This window comes from Symphalangus syndactylus, chromosome 11 (genome assembly GCF_028878055.3).
Source record: "Symphalangus syndactylus isolate Jambi chromosome 11, NHGRI_mSymSyn1-v2.1_pri, whole genome shotgun sequence".
NCBI classification, from domain to species: domain Eukaryota; kingdom Metazoa; phylum Chordata; class Mammalia; order Primates; family Hylobatidae; genus Symphalangus; species Symphalangus syndactylus.
The window spans coordinates 114,994,962-115,015,386 of record NC_072433.2 but is presented as its reverse complement, the minus strand read 5'-3'; the positions used below and the strand labels follow the sequence as shown (position 1 = coordinate 115,015,386).

General features: G+C 38.1%; 1 protein-coding gene across 15 annotated transcripts in view; it reads left to right on the top strand.

Annotated features, from left to right (window-relative positions):
• Positions 1-20,425, top strand: part of LOC129493261 (uncharacterized) — a 147,155-nt gene that overhangs the window by 73,374 nt on the left and 53,356 nt on the right. Inside the window, exon 3 of one of the 15 annotated variants that reach the window (XR_010114504.1) lies at positions 8,744-9,227. The exons of the other annotated variants lie outside the window; for them this stretch is intronic. The gene's annotated coding sequence lies outside the window, so the exon portion shown is untranslated. Of the gene's footprint in view, positions 1-8,743; positions 9,228-20,425 lie in introns of those variants that run through there. 15 annotated transcript variants of the gene reach the window in all.

Here is a 20,425-nt window from a genome sequence, read left to right as displayed (position 1 = left end):
AATTTTACTGATACGTGGAGCTAAAGTGTTGGTGCCTACCCTCAGGTAATGGAGACAGTAAAATATTCCTGTTGCAAATCAAACCTCTATTTCTTTCACAAATATAGATTCCAAGAAAATTAAGTGAAAATAACATAGGAGGGAGAAAAAAGTGTATTAAATTTTCCATTTGGCTCACCAGCTAATCCTCTTTATTAGGCTACCTTATTTCCTTGAAACCCTTACTCTAAGAGTCAATGCATATTTTCATGACTTATAATGTCTCTTTATCAAAGTTTCAGAAATTACGTTTTCTCTCTTCGAAATTTCATTGGTTCAACAATCCTCCTCCAAGACATTTTTTTAAAAAGGTCTAATTAGAGTTGTGTACTATCTCTTCCAATAGGAATAAATCCTATAATAACTGATTCTTGGCTAGGTGGCTGGTAAGTTACATTTAGAATTAAGGCATTAGCAAGCACTGGCACAGAGTGAATATGTGTGATTTTGGTTTTGGAGGAAAAATAAAAGTATTTGGTAAACCTCTATTAAACACTTTTTAATGGTGTAATTCTAAATATGGTTCAGTTTACCCAACTTTCTTTGAAGAGACTGCTGGAAATTCTAGCTTGATGTGCTGTTTCCTGAATCCTGTGCAGTTGTTACTACGGGCTTCCAGAAGTAGACATAATTCAAGAGACCAGTGCAAATTATAGAAGGAAAAGTAGCATCAATGTCAGGTTGGAAACAGGTATGAGGCTGCAGAGAAGTGGTAAGATCACAGTGCGAGAGGTTGGGAAATAAGGTAGGATACATGATGGTTTAGGAAACAGGGCCTGGACAAAGAAAGAGTGCTGGATCTTGTCCTTTTTGAATGCTAGTTAAGCACCTGAAAAGGGAACAGGCAAGTATCAGTGCTGAGGGGCAGATCATGGGCTTAAGGTTATAGAGCTAAATTAGACTCTCAGTCTAGTTAGAAAAAGATGATAAGACTTGGCACAAAGAAACGTCAATATTCATCAACCTGGATGATGTTATAAAAGAAATATATGCCCATGGATTTAAATATATATATGTTCACGGATTTAAAAAAAACAATTAGTCACATTTGACAGCATATTGAGGTTAAGGGGGTTTCATAACTTAATCTAAGTATAAACAGATGGTTTTGCTGCTAATTTATATATGGACCTTGTTCCCAGATACTCCATTACGGAAAGAAGAACAAAGATTAAAAGAACACACACACACACACATCTAATGGGGCTCCTGAAATCTCCAGCTAAATCCTTTTGTTGTAGAATATTTGGATAGTGATATCAGGCAGGCCTAACTTGAGAGGTCTTCTTGGTAATGGTGAGATGAGCATACATTCTGAAAGATTTGAGGAAATTGACATAATAAATTGCAAATATATTCCAATATGAAGAAATGTGGAGGAAGAGGCTGGGGAGCAGGTGCTCTGAAAGCAGGAGGAGTCTTCATGCTGTCTCCTGAGAAGAATTATTTTCCAGATTTCTCTAAAACCCTAGTTTACTAACACTAGCAACAGACAAGTAGTTCCCCAGTCAAATAAGAAATCCTCCTGGAAAAGGAGAAGAAAGTCCTCCCCTGAGGGCTTCAGCAATGTTCCTATATTCAGGAGCAGCTCCCTCCCGCAAGAGTCCTGCCTATGATTCTCCCTTGGGTTAGTGCAGTCTTGTTAACCACCTTCTGGGCCTGCTAACTGCCTCTCTGCTGATTTCCATCCTAAACAATGGCTCTCAAACTTTGGCTGGTATCAGTCAATTGGGAGGTTGGTTTGTAAAAGCACAGATTGCTGACCCCACTCTCAGAGTTTCTGATTCAGCGGGTCTGGGGTGGGGCCCACTAACGTGCATTTCTAACTAGTTCCCTAGAGATGCTATTGCTACATCTTGAAGAAATGCTGCTTTAATATATACAGTAGAAGTATTTTTAAATGGTTGTTTATTAACAAATATAGATCATTTTCTGTAATACAGGTGTACACTTACTAACCACTTCTTACTGCTAGATGCTGAGTGTTTAAAATGTTTCCAAAGATCTCTGAATCACAAAATCACAGAAGCTCAAGTGTTGAGCATTACCTTATGAAGCCAGATTTTCTAATTTTGTCTTCTTCCTTTCTCTCTCTCTCTCTTTTTTTTTTTTTCTTCTGAGACAGAGTCTCACTCTGTTGCCCAGGCTGGAGTGCAATGGCATGATCTCAGCTCACTGCAACCTCCACCTCCCAGGTTCAAGCGATTCTCCTGCCTCAGCCTCCCAAGTATCTAGGATTACATGCATCTGCCACCATGCCCAGCTAATTTTTGTATTTTTAGTACAGATGGGGTTTCATCATGTTGGCCTGGCTGGTCTTGAACTCCTGACCTCAGGCGATCCACCTGCCTTGCCCTTCCAAAGTGCTGGGATTACAGGCGTGAGCCACCATGCTCAGCCCTTCCTTTCTTTATGAAGCTTTAAATACAATTTCACCCTTTATGCTGCAACTCAGTATCTCTAAATTTTGTGATAAAGAATCAGTTTTCCTCTCTGGCTAGCTGTTTTATCAGTAAATGGCTTGTTTTTAACCTTTTTTCTTCTTCATAGGTAAGGAGGTGGTCTACAGAATACAATAACTTTTATAAAACCATTGTAAATGGACAGGATATTATTAGAATCGGTCCTACTTATGATCACCTCCCTTTTCAAAAATATCACTGCTCAGTGCTAGCTGGCTTTCTGTTCTATTTTTTGATCTTCTGTTGTTTTTCTGTATGGGTAACATGGTATAATTCTTGCAGATGAGGATCCAATGTATTTCTTTTTTTAGTTCTTCTGAAAACTTTTTTTTTCTTTTCTGTTAGTTCATAACATGTTAGTATCAGAGAGACTTTCTATCACAAGCTCTCCTTACTTGCTTTTTTTCATTTGTTTACATTATATTTTTAAAATGTGGCAAAATATACGCATCACAAAGCTTATTCTTTTTTTTTTTTTGAGACGGAGTCTTGCTCTGTCGCCCAGGCTGGAGTGCAGTGGCGCTATCTCGGCTCACTGCAAGCTCCGCCTCCCGGGTTCACGCCATTCTCCTGCCTCAGCCTCTCCGAGTAGCTGGGACTACAGGCGCCCGCCACCACGCCCGGCTAATTTTTTGTATTTTTTTTTTTTAGTAGAGACGGGGTTTCACCATGGTCTCGATCTCCTGACCTCGTGATCCGCCTGCCTCGGCCTCCCAAAGTGCTGGGATTACAAGCGTGAGCCACCGCGCCCGGCTTATTCTTTTAACCTTTTGAAAGTGTATAAAATATATGTAACATAAAGCTTATTCTTTTAACCTTTTGAAAGTGTATAATTGAATGTTATTAAGTATATTTACAAGGCTATGCTATTCATTTTCAGAACTATTTCATCATCCAAAACAGAAACTCTGTACTCATTAAATAATAACTTCCCATTCTCCACTCTCTATGGCCCCTGGTAACTTCAATCCTACTTTCTGTCTCCAAGAATTTGCCAATTCTAGGTACCTCATACAAATGGAATCCCACAATATTTGTTCTTGTGTCAGGCTCATTTCACTGCATTTACCATAATGTTTTCAAGGTTCATCCCTGCTTGCTCTTATAATCTGTATTTCTTATTGGAGCTTGCCTTTTTTCTAGAGCCTTTTTCAAAAGAAATCTCTCTTCTTTTTATTTTATAATCATCTTCCCTTTTTTTTTTCTTTCTAACTGAGTCTACTTATCATAAAGGTATGGGTTCTGGAATTGTTTCTGTTTGGCCTTTACTAGCAGGTGAATAGAATTCCGTGTGCTGATTATTTATTCTGTGACTTGTGCAGAGTGTCTCTGAAATCTCTGCTGTTGTCTTATTCCATAGCCAGCCACAGCAAGTAGAGTTTTCCCAAAACATTTCAGGAGTGTCTTAGAACTTATCCAAGAGGTCTCTTTCTAGTTCCTTGTGGAAGTAATCTGTAAAGCTGAGGGCCTTAGAAATAGACGGAAAAAATACCTGTTAGAAGCTGTATTGATTGGAATTTACCTGCAAGGCAGCTGCCTCTTTAGCATTCTGTCATTAACATGGTTATTGTTTTTTCTCACATATTCAGTAAATAAAATCAGTAGATGCTACTGTTATGGAAAAGTTTCAAAGACAGTAGAATTTTTAAGTCACTAACTATATTTTGTTTCATAAACCTTTGCCTTACATCTGACAAGGCAGCAAGCACATGACTCTCTGCCAAAGGCAAAAACATAATAAAAGTCAACAATCTTCTGATAGATATAGTTAGAAGAGGGTGACATCTTTCTTTTATCTATGATTTCAGCCTGCATATCAATTTATTAAAGTTGTGGAGAATTAAAGGCTGTCTCCAAGCAAAGTAAGTAGTACAGACAAACCACTGCCTCAAAGGAAACCCAATGACAGTGGATTCCTTTTTCATCACTGCAAGTCACACTAACTTACAACTGCTTGAAAACAAGGCTGTGCTCAACTACTACCGAACTATCAGATAATATCAAGCATCCAACTAATTAAAAATAAAGATCTCATTAGTGTGTATATGTATGTGTGTATTTTCTATTTTTAGTTATTTAGTCTCCAGTATATATGTGTTGTTTTATATATATACACACACATATACATTAGTATATACACAGACACACACACACTGTGCAGACATGATTTGAAGACATGTAAGTAGCCACTAGTTCCTTCTTTTTACCTTCTTTTAAAACATTGCTTATTAGTACTAATTAGTGAATGATGTTTAAGAAAATAGTATTTTTTAATTTCCTTTTGTATATAATAGACTGTATCCAGTTAGAAAGAAAGAGACTATGTGTTATTTTTACTGGATTTGCAATTTAATGGGCCAAGCTTAGATTCCTTTCTGAGTTCAAAGTTACTTAAGCAAAATGGGAAGCACAAATAGCATTGTGTATACCTTTTATAGGCAGATAAAATAGAAAGTACTTTTACAGAACCATCAGCCTTACACATAAATCTTGCCTCAATTCTTGATATTACATTTCCCTTCCAACATTATGCATTCAGAAAGTTATGTTTAAAAAAAGGGCTCACACTACAGAACCAAAGAATGAACAGATGATTATAAGGATGGAGCTTTAACTCCTTTGCCTTTCTTGAAACTCTGCTAGTTAAGAACTTGAAGCATCCAATCCATGTTGCTGTTGAATGTTCCAGAATGGAAATTTTTAATTGATATTAAAAAGAAAGTTTTCTTTCTAGTTATTTATTCTCTAGTACTGTAAGTACCACAAATTCTTTCATTCCAATGTAGTCAAAAAAATATTTGAAGGAAACTTTGTCAAGCCCTGATTCCTAGTGGAAGATTAGTAAGCAGAGTTCTTTCTTGCAAAGTGTTAACAATTTGGCAAAAGTAAAGGAGGAATAAGATGAATATACACATATGGTTAAGGTAAAGCAGAAATGCCAAGGTATGGTACAAAGTGCTGCTCAAAACGTTTTAGTCAGGAAGAGATCAGGTGCCCTTCAAAGGATAAGAAAGAATTTTAGGCCAGGTGCAATGGCTCACACCTGTAATCCCAACACTTAGGGAAGCCGAGGTGGGCAGATCACTTGAGGCCAGGAATTCGAGACCAGCCTGGCCAACATGGAAAAATGCTGTCTCTACGAAAAATACAAAAATTAGCTGTGTGTGTTGGCACATGCCTGTGATCCCAGCTCCTTGGGAGGCTGAGGCAGGAGGATCACTTGAGCCCTGGAGGCAGAGGTTGCAGTGAGCCAAGATGGTACTACTGTACTCCAGCCTAGGTGACAGAGCCAGAGGGAGACCCTGTCTCAAAACAAAAAAAGAAAGAAGAGAAAGAAAGAAAGAAAGAAAGAAAGAAAGAAAGAAAGAAAGAGAAAGAAAGAAAGAGAAAGAATTTTAGATGGTAGCATTTGAGATTGGTCTTGATCCTCAAAGTTTAGTGTGCAACAGGATTACCTGGAAGACTTGTTAAAACACAGATTGCTAGGCCCCATACTCAACATTTTTTATTTAATACGTCTGGAATGAGGCCCAGAATTTATATTTCTAACAAGTTCTTGGTGATTCTGTTACTGCTTTTTCAAAGACAACTCTTGGAGAACCACTGCTTTAGAGAGATTAAAAAGGAGTGGAGAACGTTCAGCAAAAAGAGGAAATGAGCAAATTTGAGAGGCAGGAAACTGAAAGGTACTTTAAATAATAATAATAGTAATGACAACTAACTTTTTGAGTTATCTCAATTTTGCCAATGAGGAGATTAAGTTTCAGAGAGGTTAAAGAATGGACTCGAAGTCACAGAGCTAATTATTGGCAGAGTCAAAATTTGGACCCATGGAGTCAACAATTCAGAAACTTATGTCCAATTGCCATGATTAATAGTAGGAGTTAGTACATCTGGATTGACACAGGCATTTTGTGAAGCAGTAATGAAAGTTAAGGCTTAGGATACAGGTTGCAGTTGTATTTCAGAGGGCTTAAGTGTCAGGGTAAGGAAGTTTATACTTAGGATGTCAATAGAGATGTATTAAAATGTTTTGAGCAGGATTAATTAATTGAGTAGTAATGAATATAATCAAGAGAGAGAAAATAATGGAAGCATAGTTAGAAGCCTCTTATAACAGCCCAAGTGAGAGGAAAGGAAGGCATAAACTAGGGCATTTGCAGTTGGAATGGAGTAGAAGGTATGGAGGTAAGAGCTATTTTTGTAGGTAGGCTACAGTGATGATTCCCAATCTTACCACCAACTGTGATTCCATGATCAAAAGATTTGGTTTATGAAGCAAACCATATTTAACTAAACAAAGATAAGCATGTTCCATTTGAGATTAGTATTTTTCCCATTATGACACAAATCTAGATTGTAACTAACTGTTCATAATCATCAAATATTAAAAAAAAAACTCACAGCACTATCCTGGTGGTGGTAATGATAAGCACCAAACTTGAACAAGGGAGCAGAAATTTTAAAATATTTTACTGCTTTGCATATCAGATCCTTGTTACTATGCCCACATCCAAGGTCAGTCACATGATCGACATTTTAAATTTAAGTCTGATCTACATTCATGTTTCAGGTATTCTTCTGATGCTATCAAAAGACATTGTAATGTTTTAATAATCCTTAGACAATAAATGTTACCACACTGATATAAAATAATTTCAAGCCAGGCATGGTGGCTCATGCCTGTTATCCCAGCACTTTGGGAGGCCAAGGCAGGTGGATCACTTGAGGTCAGGTGTTCGAGACCAGCCTGGCCAACATGGTGAAACCTCATCTCTACTAAAAATACAAAAAATAGCCGGGCTTGGTGGTGCACACCTGTAATCCCAGCTACTTGGGTGGCTGAGGCACAAGAATCACTTGAACCCAGAAGGCAGAGATTGCAGTGAGCCGAGATTGCACCACTGCACTCCAGCCAGGGTTACAGAGCAAGACTCTGTCAAAAAAAAAAAAAAAAAAAATTCAACCAAAGCAAAGAAACCTATGTGGTTTTATGGGTAAATATGTAATTTAAACTAGGTATTTTAAAATTGAATATATCTTTCCTGTCTTTATGGTTCTGAAACTACAGGATTTTGCTAGCTGATAATGTGTTTGGGGTCTAGAAGTCAAGGAAGACCCTCTAGGTTCAGGTCTGTTTTGGAAGAGGGTGGAGTATTGACCAAGACAGGAAGGTCAGAAAAGAACCCCTCTGGGAAGAGTTGGTGCTGAAGATGAGATGGAGTAAGAGGGGCATGTTGGGCTGTCAGTTTAACTCAGGACCCATGGCAGAATATTGCTACCAACTAGCCATTATAAAAACAAGAAGAATTGAAACTTTTTGGAGGCTGGAAAAACCACATTGATATTTCTCTCCAGTGTGAAATATTCTAACCTGAAAAACTTCTAGATGCAATTTTCAGATAAATAGGCCTATTCTAATGGTGATGTAAAAGTTCCACTTATACTTTCTGTCACTGCTTATACCTGTAAATCCCATGGGGGGAAAGTCATGATTTCCTTTAGACATAACAGTCATAGCCCACAAATAAGCCACCATGAAATAGTCAAGCAACAGGCCTCCAGTAGCTGCAGCTGGAGAAAACACTGGATAAGGTGATCCAATTTCTGCACAACAGGATCTAGTCTGTCCTCCATAGTAACATTTAGCCTGGAAGTCAGTCATTCTCATACTGGCAAAAGCCAGGGTGCCAGAAAAGGGAATCTTTACAGAAGCAAGTATTTTACAGAGAACTTGAGAGAGTGTCTCTCAATATTTCAGTATCTATTCCATAGCAAATTAGGAACAACAATAGCTAGAGTTATAAATACAATTCATTATGTGTATTTTGAAATTGAATTTTGAGCAATTAGCATAAAAATACTGAATATGCATTGCAAATTAGCATGCCAATCTTGCTAAATAACAGCCCTGGCATGTACTTAAGTAGAAAGTGGAACTACACACAAATGGAGGAGTATCAGTAGATAACATGTAAACCAGGATGATGAAAAAAGAGGACACAAGTAATATCACTGCGGGTATATTATTCTTAGCTACATATAGCTAACTGAGTCACCATTCTCTAAGGAGGAAAAATTAGAAGGAGTGCTGAAAGGGAATAACTCCAGAGTGTTGATTACTTACAGTGAATATATGTTTGCATATATTTGCTTAAATTAGCTGTTAAGGAAGCTCTATTTAATTTATTCCTCAGTGTGGGCTGAGTCATCAACAATTACACTTTTCACTTTTTTCATAGAATCCAGGACAAGAAGAATCTTTCAAGTGTTATTAACCAGAACTGAGCAGATCCAAGTAGCAATTGTAGCCAAGCCATTAGTCCATGTGTGGAGAGACCAGAGAGGGCATCCCCGCGTGGTGATGCCTCAAGCTTCGGGAGCACTCGACCAGAGGCAGTGTAGCCCTTGGCAGCTGGTGAAGCACAACTTGGGACAAATGGGAGCTTTAGCAATGAACCGATAGGTCAGGGCTAACCAGAAAGAATGCAGCTGGGTAATGCAAGCTATCCTATCTTGTAATTAAAAGGGTTTTCTGTGTGGCTACCTGACGTAGTTACTAAATGGCTTGCATGAAATAACATGCAGCATTCTGCAGTTACTGTGCAATTACCTTATATCATCACCCTGCAGTCAAAAGACAAAAAGAAAATTCAGGGTGAAGCTTTTAACCGCAATTTGTAGCAAAGATGTTTGGAATAAAAACACATTGCTTGTTACCACTGGCTCTTGTGTTAATCACCTAATTGCAAATTGGTATAGACTTTTATTTTTCTCTTCCCACAGGCATTCAATGGCTCAATTTTTTCCTTCCTGTTTGGAGGCATGGAAATAAGACTAGTGAACCATGAGACTATTCTGAACCCACAGTTCGAAGATAGAATATATTATAAAAATGGAAATGTTCTGTAAAGCAATATATAAATCTTTATTCACAGAAAAGCCTATCAAAAACTTCACATTCTGGAGAAGACATTTTTGAATATTGCTTGAATATTCAAATTCAATTTTGAATATCTTTGAATATTGTTTCCTTTTACCACGGTCCATTCTGGCATTTTGACCCTGGTTTCTTAAAGAGAAGCAGACTTAAATCCACATTTTGCCTACTATATTCTATAGGTGACTGTTACCTTCTACTAACGGAAATAACAGTAACCACTGGTTGTTTGTGGCACCAAGAAGAGAACAGTCTGCATAGTCGTCCCTGGCACCTAGATGTGTGCCATTCAAGATACTCACACAGAATGTACAGCCTTATCAGGTGGATGAGAGAGCTTAAGTAAACTAGTGTGAAGTAAGCTAGTTAGCACAGTGTTCTACCAAAGGAAAGGGAAATGCACATATGGGGTCCAGGAAGTTATCATCTTCCATCTTCCTTCCTCCTCCTTTTTATTTTTAAACTTCCCTCAAATGCAAAATGTTTGTTATAGAAAATTATATCTGTAGTGATGAAAGGTATAAAGAAGAAAACAAAAATTACCCTTTCCCCCACCTTGAAATTAATGCAAATACTATGCATTTTAAAATTCTTCCTTTTTCAAGATTTATTATTTCTATTTTTCTATACTTCTGAATATAGTTATTTCATTACATAAAATGAATGTATATGTTCATCAGTCAGGAAATATTTTGAGCCTATAAGGACTAGTTTCGACAAAGACAAATTTCAGGTCAATACGGTGTAGGGATTACAGATGATCCTTTTACGAACTATTGGAAGGAAAAGAAAATGCAGAATTGGTCATCTTATCCAGTTGTCACATAACATAGGACCAGGATGTATGTGTGTATATATATATACATATATATGTATGATTTTTATGTTTTTTTTTTTAGTCTGGTTGAAATACTATGTTCACCTCCATTTTGGCTCTATTCCCAGAATCTTCTTTTTCATAGCTCTGGGTTATATATTTCAACTAATTATCTTAATCTATTTATTTTATCTTCTAGTATATTTAATTCAAAGTTTATGTTCATAAAAAACAAACTTGTCTTATACAATGTAACCTTGATGGAAGAAACAGCACACATCCAAATAATGAATAAGCAGGGTGAAAGACAAAAGAAAAAGCTGTGACTGCAGCTTGAGTTTGCAATCTTAACTACTCACAAAACCCCCTTACTTTCTGAACCATGCAAAAAGAACTATTTTTGTTGTTTTAAAATCACAGCTGAACATAACACCAATGAAATAATTTCACTCCTAGCAGCTAAAAAAAAAAAATCTAGTGTCTCTAAATCAAAGATTTTCCTCTTTACTCTTTATAATGGGCTGAACTTGTCATGTTGTAATTCAAAGGCTTTCTAAAAACTAACCTTATTGAGTGGATAAGGTGACAAACTTCATTGGCTCTGATTGAAAATGTAAAAACTGAAATGAAAATGTTGAAGGCAGGAAACAGGTTTTTGTCAATAAATTCACATGGGATGAATGAATGAATTAAAATTTATCCAGTTTAGGCCTTCTAGCCTTTCACAAATAGTCACAGGTTAACCTGGCTCCCAGACTGATTTTCCTAGGATACCCTTAAATCAAGTGTCTTAGCTTTAGAGTAAACCAAATTCACCCAACCTTTAGGTACATATAAACAAGTCTGAAAAATTTGCAGAGGAGGTAAGGAGTATGTTGTGTTCATGAGTCTTCTGAGCAAAACTTTATTCCTGGAAAGAAGGAGTTTGACCAGTACTATAGAAAAGGGGTGACACTGTGTCTTCCCTCTCAAATTAATCCTTAATACTCAGACTAATCCCTGGTATATACATGTAACAGGCTCAGTAACTTTGCCAGAAAGTGGACTAGAAGCTTCAGTAGATGATGGCCTTGGCTGCAAGTATTGCACTCTCAGCTAGAAACGGGTGGTGGCTGCTGCCTTTGATGTCCTCAGTAGGAGGAAATATTACTGTATAAAAAGGGCAGGAGAAGAGGAGCACTAGCCAGAGGTCACCAAGAACATCAGTTTGTGGAACACAGAGGAAGATGTTCTTGAGAAGCCTCATACTTCTTAGTAGAAACAGAAGCTGAGTCAGGAAATACTGTTTTGTGATCATTGTTTTGACTATATATTTATTCTCTGGCTGTGGTGACCTAGGAAACATGGATTTTCCACCAGCTTAGAGTTTGTGCTAGAATAAAGATAACTGAAGTGGGTGAAAAACATATCTGAGGAATTGAAACATGATTATATATGCATTTTAGACAATATAGTTCAGATTTAAGTGAATTGGTTATACATTACTGATCTGCATGGTTTAGTTGGATGTTGGGCGGGAAATGTGACATTAGAAGGTTTACTAACTGATAAAATGTGATTTATTAAAACTACATGGTGTGAAGAACATTGTTAAATGCCATGGAAGGTTGACATTAGAGGGAAGCAAGACATGTGTGGCAAATTCCTACCTCTACTGAATGTATCCATGTTTTTATAACAAGGACCATGGAGTTATGCAGTTGCCTTGCTTATGGGCTAAATGACTATCAGTAATTATTAAGGGTTGTTGTAAATGATAAGAATGTCTTTCAGGCTTACTTCGAAAAGGCTAACTGTTTCTGGGTCTCCATAAACATGGGCTTGGATAGGGATTCGGAGCCCAGATAGCTGGTAGAAGAGGTCCAAAGGACGGCACCGTACTTCAGAAAATACAGCTTATCAGGAGAGTATGCTAGATGCAAGGGCCTTGAGTTTTGTTCACTGCTGTAGCCATAGCTCCTAGAACAATGACACTCACTAAGTATTTGTTGAATGCATGAAGGAATGGACATGCAGTGGGAGCATCTCAGGTGGCTCAGGCAGCAGGGGAACCAACCAAAAGCAAATTATGTGAGTATGACTCAGCTTCAACTGAAATTAGAAGTCATCAAACTAGAAAAGGCCATGTTATCTTTCCCAGGAAGCAACGAAGACAGTTCTGGTCCGGGGTTAACTAGAGAGGAATATTTAGATCAAGGGCCACTGAGAAAAATTGGTAACCTAATGGACTATTCATCAGCTCTTTATGTCTGTTGCCAAATAACAAAGTTACCCTAAAACATATCAATTTATTTTGGAACCCAGGAGCAGCTTAACTGGGTGGTTCCAGCTCAGGGCCTCTGATGAGGATGCTGTCCAACTGTTGGCTAGGGCTGCAGCCATGTCAAGGCTTGACTGGGGTTAGAGAGTCTACTAAGCTCACTCCCATAGTTGATGGTAGGCCTCAGTTTCTCATTTGCTGTTGGTAGGCTGGCAGGTTCTTGCCATGAGAACCTGTATATAAGGCTGCTCAAACATGGCACATTGCTCTCTCCCAGAGTCAGTGATGAAACAGAGAGAGAGAGAGAGAGAAAACCTGAACAGAAGCCACAGTCTTTTATAATCTAATCCTAGAAGTGACATCTCATCACTTCTGTATTCTGTATTCTGTTGCTTGCACAAACCAACCTTGGAACATTGTAGGAAAACACTATTCAAGTGTGTGAATAACAGGAGGCAGTGATCTTTGGGGACCATCTTAGAGGCCAGCTACAGTAGTAGCTATGGGGACTATTCCAAAACAGTATGTCCCCCAATAGAGGAAAAAGTGAGCCAATCCTAACCCTCAAGGAGTTTATAGTCTATGTTGGGCTATAGAAATTTTTGAATAATTATTTAAAAAATTAAAAAGTAGGCTGTCAACAAGTTCACAATAAAACCCCCAAATCTCTCTTGTTGGTTTCTGCTATAATATTTGAACTGGAATGCAGACTGCTCTGAAACCCATCTAATTTGGGGCCTAAAGTCAGAAATTTATTTCCAGTCTATTATCTCTGAATCAGTCTCATCTGCCCAAACTGTCAGGAGAAGCAGAAAGGAGTCATCTTTTCAATTCAGCTTTTATTAGCTAATTTTCTAGACAGGACTGAGGGTAAATCCTTTTGGTCACTCCAAACCCTCATTTTCTGGCTTACCCAACCTCTGTTTGACATTAGGATTATCTTCACTGCAGAGGCTTCCTCAAACCTCTAGTACAGTCTTTATTTTAAAAAAGCTATATTTCTGTTTGGACAGCATTACATCCACTCCAGTTTTATAGCTTATGCAAATCATTCAAAAGTCATATGGCAAGTGAGGACATGCACCTGTGTCCTGGTGCCACTAAAGAATGTCTGCTTCAAGAAGGCAGGGCTCTTCTGTGGGCCGAACACAATAGACCATCCCCTGTGTGGAGTGTTTTTGTCTTCTCAGGGCTTGGTGAGATGTTGCTCTGGGGCTACTGCATTCCACAGGGGGAAAAGATCTGCAAAATAAACAGCTCTGGACTAAGAACTGTAAGATCCATATTCGAGCACACCAATGGACTCGGTCCAGGATTCAGCTTGGGCAGTTTCTCCTGTGTGGATGAGGCTGGATGAGCAGCACTCCATTATCTTTCACCAGAGCCAGCCTGGCTACACCACAAGGAGTTAAAGCTTTCTCTCTGCACACAGAGAAGCAATACCGGAGCAACCGAAGCTCTAATTGCTTCTCTAGAACCGACAGGGGGATCTGTAGATGCAATGACCTAATAGTTTTTTTCCACAGCTATTGTTCTGATCGCATGAGAGCTATTCCTAGTCCCTGTAATACAAATTTTCCAAGCCCTGGCAATTGTCATGATATAGGCTAAACTAACCTTTAAGCCATTTTGTTCCTTAGATCCTTGAAGCCACTGGACAATGAAAGTGCAGATTGCTAAACTTCAGCTGGTTTATAAAACCACATGGTAGATAACCATTACAATGGTCTTTTCCATTGCTTAGATAAGCTCTGCTGGTATGGATTAATAAACTTGATCTCAGCATTCGAATGAGGGAGTGGCTTTATTATACCACCAAGTTTGACTCTAGCAACATAATTCTTTACAATAGAGTTAACGTAGGAAAATCTGATTCTTACTTAAAGGGATAGTGAAGTTATTTATCAAAATTTTGCTCTAATCTAAATTCTAATTTGCCTAATACATAGTCTTCAATAAACCTAATCATATGGACATTTTCAAATCATAGTTGCTAATTGCAGAAGCCATTTCTGCCAACTTTCTGGGGGCTAAGAAAGTCATGATTGAAAGGACAGTTTTTACATAGGTCCCTGATGAGAGAGAGTAAGTAATGCCTTCATTTAACACATGACAAAGAAACAAGTAAGTGTTTTTGGTGAACACATTCCTCTACTTCTCTATTCTTCTTTGTTTCCAACAGTTTATTTCTGACAATTTTCTTACTGGCATGAGGTAGAAGTACTTGTCATAAACCGATCTACTTAGTATAATCCAATTGCCAAGGAAATTACACAAGGATTGTTCTACCTTTAACAAAATGTACTTATACTTTGCACATAATGCTCCAAGAATTCCAGCCAGAGTGGGACAAAAAGGGGTGTGTGCTTGGGAGTATGGCTGCAAAATATCCCAACAGAAGCTATCTTGTCCCATGGACAGGTATCTTCAACACTCGCACCATGACTTTGAAAAGTGCATCACTTGGTTGTTATCAATGCCTTCACAGAGGACACTTTATATTCATCTGCCAACGTGTGCCAGGCAGAGAAGCAGGTACACGTAACAGCAGATGTGTAGCATAGTTATTAAGAGCATGGATTTTGGACAATGACTGCATGCGTTAGGTTCCTATGTCTGACATGCTAATTGGGTAGTGTTGGGAAAGTTATTAGACTCATCTGTGCCTTGGCTTCTTCAACTTTAAAATGGGAACAATAAAAGTATCTATCTCTTGGTTTGAAGTGATGATTAAATGAGTTGACAAATGCACTACATATAAAACAGTGCCTTCCATAAAGTTATGCTATATTTTAGTTATTATTGGTGTTATTATTATTAAAAATAAATATAGTCTCAATCAACTATTTTCACCTAAATTTCTCCCCATCCAGTCTTTCTCACAGTTATTTTTTGTTAAGTTTAAAGTCAGTTTTCATGAGAGCTTCAAGAAGTACAGCACTTTGCAGTCTGAGACTCTTATTTTATAGATGAAAACCAGCCCTGGAAAGGTTGAATGGCTCAAAGTAAAAAACTTGGTTGCAGTGCCAGGATGAGTATCCTATTATGCCTCCAATACTTTAATTGTTGCTTGAAAGTCAGTATGGCATAGCTTTGGGGGCCTCTCAGACCTTGGCCAGAGGACCCCAAGCTCATTCTTCTCATGCTACCACTGTCCTCTCAATAAATCTGCATTCTTCTTATCTCCACAAGAGCCAGATATTGTGGCCTTGAATCTCCATTCCGGCCACTTTCCCAGTTCCGGGCATTCTTATAGCAAGCATTAATGCAAAAACGAAAAAAGGTGAGTATTTCTGACCTTTTCTATGCATCAGTCATTACATTGGTGACAGAAACCAATCCAAATTAGCTTACCCAAAAAAGGAATTTATCAGAACTGAAAGAAGATGTGAGCAACGACCCTTGAGAGGTCTTCAGAAGACTAAAACTAGGAGTTCACATTCCATCAGTATTCTTTTTCTGTCATCTGCTAGAGAAGCAGAGTGTTGCCCTAATTCTTCCAGACCAGTTCTCCCCACGTGCTAGGGACTTGGCCACTAGCAGCTCCAGACTCACCATCTTATGGATTTCTGATTATGTGACACAACATGCCTGGCTTGGACTGTGTGCCCATCATTGCCAAGGAGAGGGGGTAAGGTATTATAATTGGCCCAGTCTGAGTCATATGGGAATCCCTGAGGCTCTGGGTGGGACTGGGGTCTGTTTTGAGTGGATGGAGGAAAATGGTACAGGGAATACAGAACATATACTCTGATTAGCTTCTTCTGAGCGAGGTGGCAATTCATGGCTCTTTGCAGGCTCACGTGATATACATGTCTCTGGAATCTAGGTCTCAAATTAATTTGCTTGCAAATAGGGAAGATAGAACACATGCTCTTGTGAATATTCTAAATAATCTCTGTGTATTATAGCACACATCCTGGATTCTGAGATTTCTTTCCTATTTTGAATGTTCACTGAAATTCTGGGGGGAGTAAAGCACAGTAAAGGGGGAAATGGAATTACCAATCATCCTTTTCCATGACAAAACAGTTTTTGACATCTGCCAGTCTGGGATTTAAGAGACCAACAGAGCCTTCATACAGCAACTTGCCCAATATTTATCATTGTTTATAATTATAATTATAAGAGCTTGTATTCAGCCATACTTGCTTTTGGTAACATGTTTAATAAGTAATAGAACATGAACTAGAACTGAATCTTTTTGTCTCATTGTCAAATATTCTTTCTATATATTTTGCTAAACTGAGGCAAGCAAGGTTATTTTTAGTTTACAGGCAACAAAGGCATTGAGTACAGTGTGCTAGGAATCTGGCTCAGTGTATACATCAATATGCATTTGCTGAATGAATGAAAATATCTTTGCTAATGTCACAGAGTACAGCCTTAACAAGGGGGAAAGAGAAATAAAGATGTGTGCAACAATGAGGCCCCACTAAATTCTCTTGACATGTGTCCACCAGAGTTGGCATTCTTCTTGAGTACTGGCTGAGGGAAGCTTTTCCTTGTTTTCTTTCCTGATTCAGATTGCCAGATCCTTGTGTTTGATTTTAAATTGATATGACAGCACATCCTGTTTACTTGGATTAATTCACAATTATTCTTTTTGTCTTCTGTTCTATAATACAAGAGTTACTTTTTCATACCTGACCGGATGCTAAACATGTCCTTTATGTGTTTGAGTTTGTTTAGTTCTTGCAAATATGTTTCGCAACTCTATTTAACAACCAAATCAATTCACAGGATTGGGGTGGAGGAGTAGTGAGTACAGTGAAATTCTACAAGCTCTTTTTCTTGGCTATTAATTAAATGATTCATTCTATATTAAGTATTACTGAAAGCAATTCTTAAATTATGATTAATTAGATCAATAATAACATTCTCACTGGGAGTTTTTTATTTCCAAAATCAGAACTTGATGCAAATACAGTTTTGTGAAGAACCTGTTTCTGTTTCAAAATTGGGAAACCACTGATCAAATCCCAGAGAAATTAGAACAGAAACTTTATGCTCCATAGTTATCAGTAAATCCAGTTTTAAAAAATGACACCCCACCACCAAATAGCCAATAATAGAAGTACTTTATAATTGGCAGCAACGAGCCCTTTCGAACTTGGAGATTCCATCTGCAGTTTTCCCTTTGAGGTTCCAAACTCCTCACAAATAAATGATTTTACCTTTCATGGAATGGAGGGGCTGGCCCAGTCTATAAGCAGTGAAAAATTCCTATGTGACATCTTGTGGAGCTGTTGAATTACTCATCAACAAAATTAATCTGTGACTGCTTGCATGGGTCACTCAATGTGCCACCTCACACATTACATAAGTATAAATGTAAACACTGAGCTGTACAGATGCTGGCCTTGTACTTAAAAGGTAAAAGCAAAGTTAACTCTACACTTAGGGTCTTATTCGTTATTTTCTTCTAATGTAAACACATTCACATCTCTTGGCCATCCTTTTGTTTTGAGGAATTTCCCCCTAAAATCTTAGTGTAATCTCAGTAGTCTTATCAAAGCATATGCCATGTTTGGGGTAACTTTTGGGTTCTTTTTATCATCTTTGTCTTCCTATATAATTTTACCTTGCCTTTCTTTCTTTGTTCTTATCAATCTTCTTTACATGCATCATTTCCATAATTTCCATAAATTCCTGAGTGCTCTTGGTTTTTATGTATTCTTTACGTTCTTCTTCCTTGAATCTCATGACATCTCTAAAGATGTCTCTTTGGATAACAAGTGATGAAAACAGGAGGTCCTTATTCCCACTGGCACTGTTAGGTTGGCTTTCAGTATCCACTGTCTTAGTTTTTCTGGCAGCCATTCTGATAATACCTCTATGTGTATAGAAAACTGTTTCAGACAGTTTTCAAAACAATGATAAGCTCCATAACCATGTCAGTGTCCCAAAGTGTCTAAGCATTCATTACATTTTTCATGAGCCTAGATTTTTCTATAGACAAAGAAAAGTTTGCCCTCTAGTCTTTTTTTAATCAAGCTCCAGAGCTAACTTATAGTGAGTTGCTTAGAAGTGGAAGACCCTAGTCATTGCCTGACTCTGGGGGCCCAAGTACATCATGTGTGCATTTGACTGCAAGCCATCTGGGGTCTTAAACAACTCCAGGTGTGGACATTCTGTGTATATTCAAGACATTCTTCCCGAAATCTTAAATAAAATTGCTGTTGCCCGTTAAATTTTATTCTTTTTGTCTGTCTTGTGTGAATTCCTCCACAAACTTGGTATGAAATTAATGCCACCATTATTTTATTCATTTCAAACAATCTTTTTAGTCTCACCTGTTTTGTGTGTGTGTGTGTGTGTGTGTGTGTGTGTGTGTGTGTGTGTGTGTATGTGTGTCTTTCAGGTCTCTAAGAACACTAGGAATTTACATAGTCCAAAGACTGGGGACAAAGGGAGAGTTAGGAGCCTGACTTTCATATACAAGCAAAGAGAAAAATTGAGTCTGATCAGTTCCCATTGCCCCTGGCTGTCACGGGATGTCACTATTGATGACTGCTCTCAAGACAAGTGGTGTATGTCATAGCTGTGATGGTTCTATGGTTTAGGCTGATCTAGACCCTGCCTAAGGCAAAGGGGTCCTTAGAGGGAGTCCAATACCACCCCATCAACAGTAAACTTGCTTGGCTCTTTCCTATACAGCACATTAATAGGCCCCAGGTTTGCTGGGTTGGTCTGATCTGATATTTGTCCACTCATAGACCCAAAACAACATCTCCCTTCTCCCCTTCAGGGTCCACTCAGTTTGATTTCCTTCATATTGAGAAGACTTGTTCAACTTCTCTTCTGAAGATGAATACTTTCAGTAACTCAAAAGTGTTTTATCTTCTGAAAAGGATTCAGAAGTGATTCCAGGGTACTGACAGCTACTCTTCTTTTGTTTGTGAATGATTACTGTCCCCAGGGTACAATCTTCAGTGAGATAAAGGTGATTGGTGATTTTGCGGCACTTTTCTAGATGACTTAGATTATAGTTTGTTTGTTTCCTAAATTGTGGTATTTTTTTTTTTTTTTTTTTTTTTTTTTTTTTTTTTTTTTTTTTTTTTTTGTTCAGACAGAGTCTGGCTCTGTCACCCAGGCTGGAGTGCAGTGGCGCTATCTCGGCTCACTGCAAGCTCCGCCTCCCGGGTTCACGCCATTCTCCTGCCTCAGCCCCCCGAGTAGCTGGGACTACAGGCGCCCGCCACCACGCCCGGCTAATTTTTTGTATTTTTAGTAGAGACGGGGTTTCACCGTGGTCTCGATCTCCTGACCTCGTGATCCGCCCGTCTCGGCCTCCCAAAGTGCTGGGATTACAAGCGTGAGCCACCGCGCCCGGCCAATTGTGGTATTTTTTAAAGGACACTAAGAATAATTGTACCAGAACTCCAGTCATAAACAAGTGAAGCTAGGATGTTTGGCTATTCAAAACTTTTTTCATTAGAGAGGAAAGAGAAATAGAAATATAATGTATAGTGTACCTTCTACTACAATGGATAAGAGCCTACTAACTTTTTTCTTTTTAGTCAAAAGAAAAATCAAATACCATTCACTGAAGGAGAACAGAAAAAAAAATTAAAGTTTGTCTTCAAAGAAAAATGGAAATTATACTGATCACACAAAGTCCCATAACTAGATTTTCTTTCTTTATATAATCAACATTTATTGAGCACCAACTGCATGCAAGGTCATACTGGTCATGGGGAATGCATGAATGAATAAAACATTTCCCATCTGCTGTTTTGAATTAAAAAATTTCAACTTCTACATCTGTTGTTTCTCTCTGAACCTGCTAGTGTTACTTGTATTAAGTAATATTAAGATTGACATTTTGTCCAGGAATTTATCCATTTCTTCTAGATTTTCTAGTTTATTTACATAGAAGTCAAATCCCTGAATAGACCAATAAA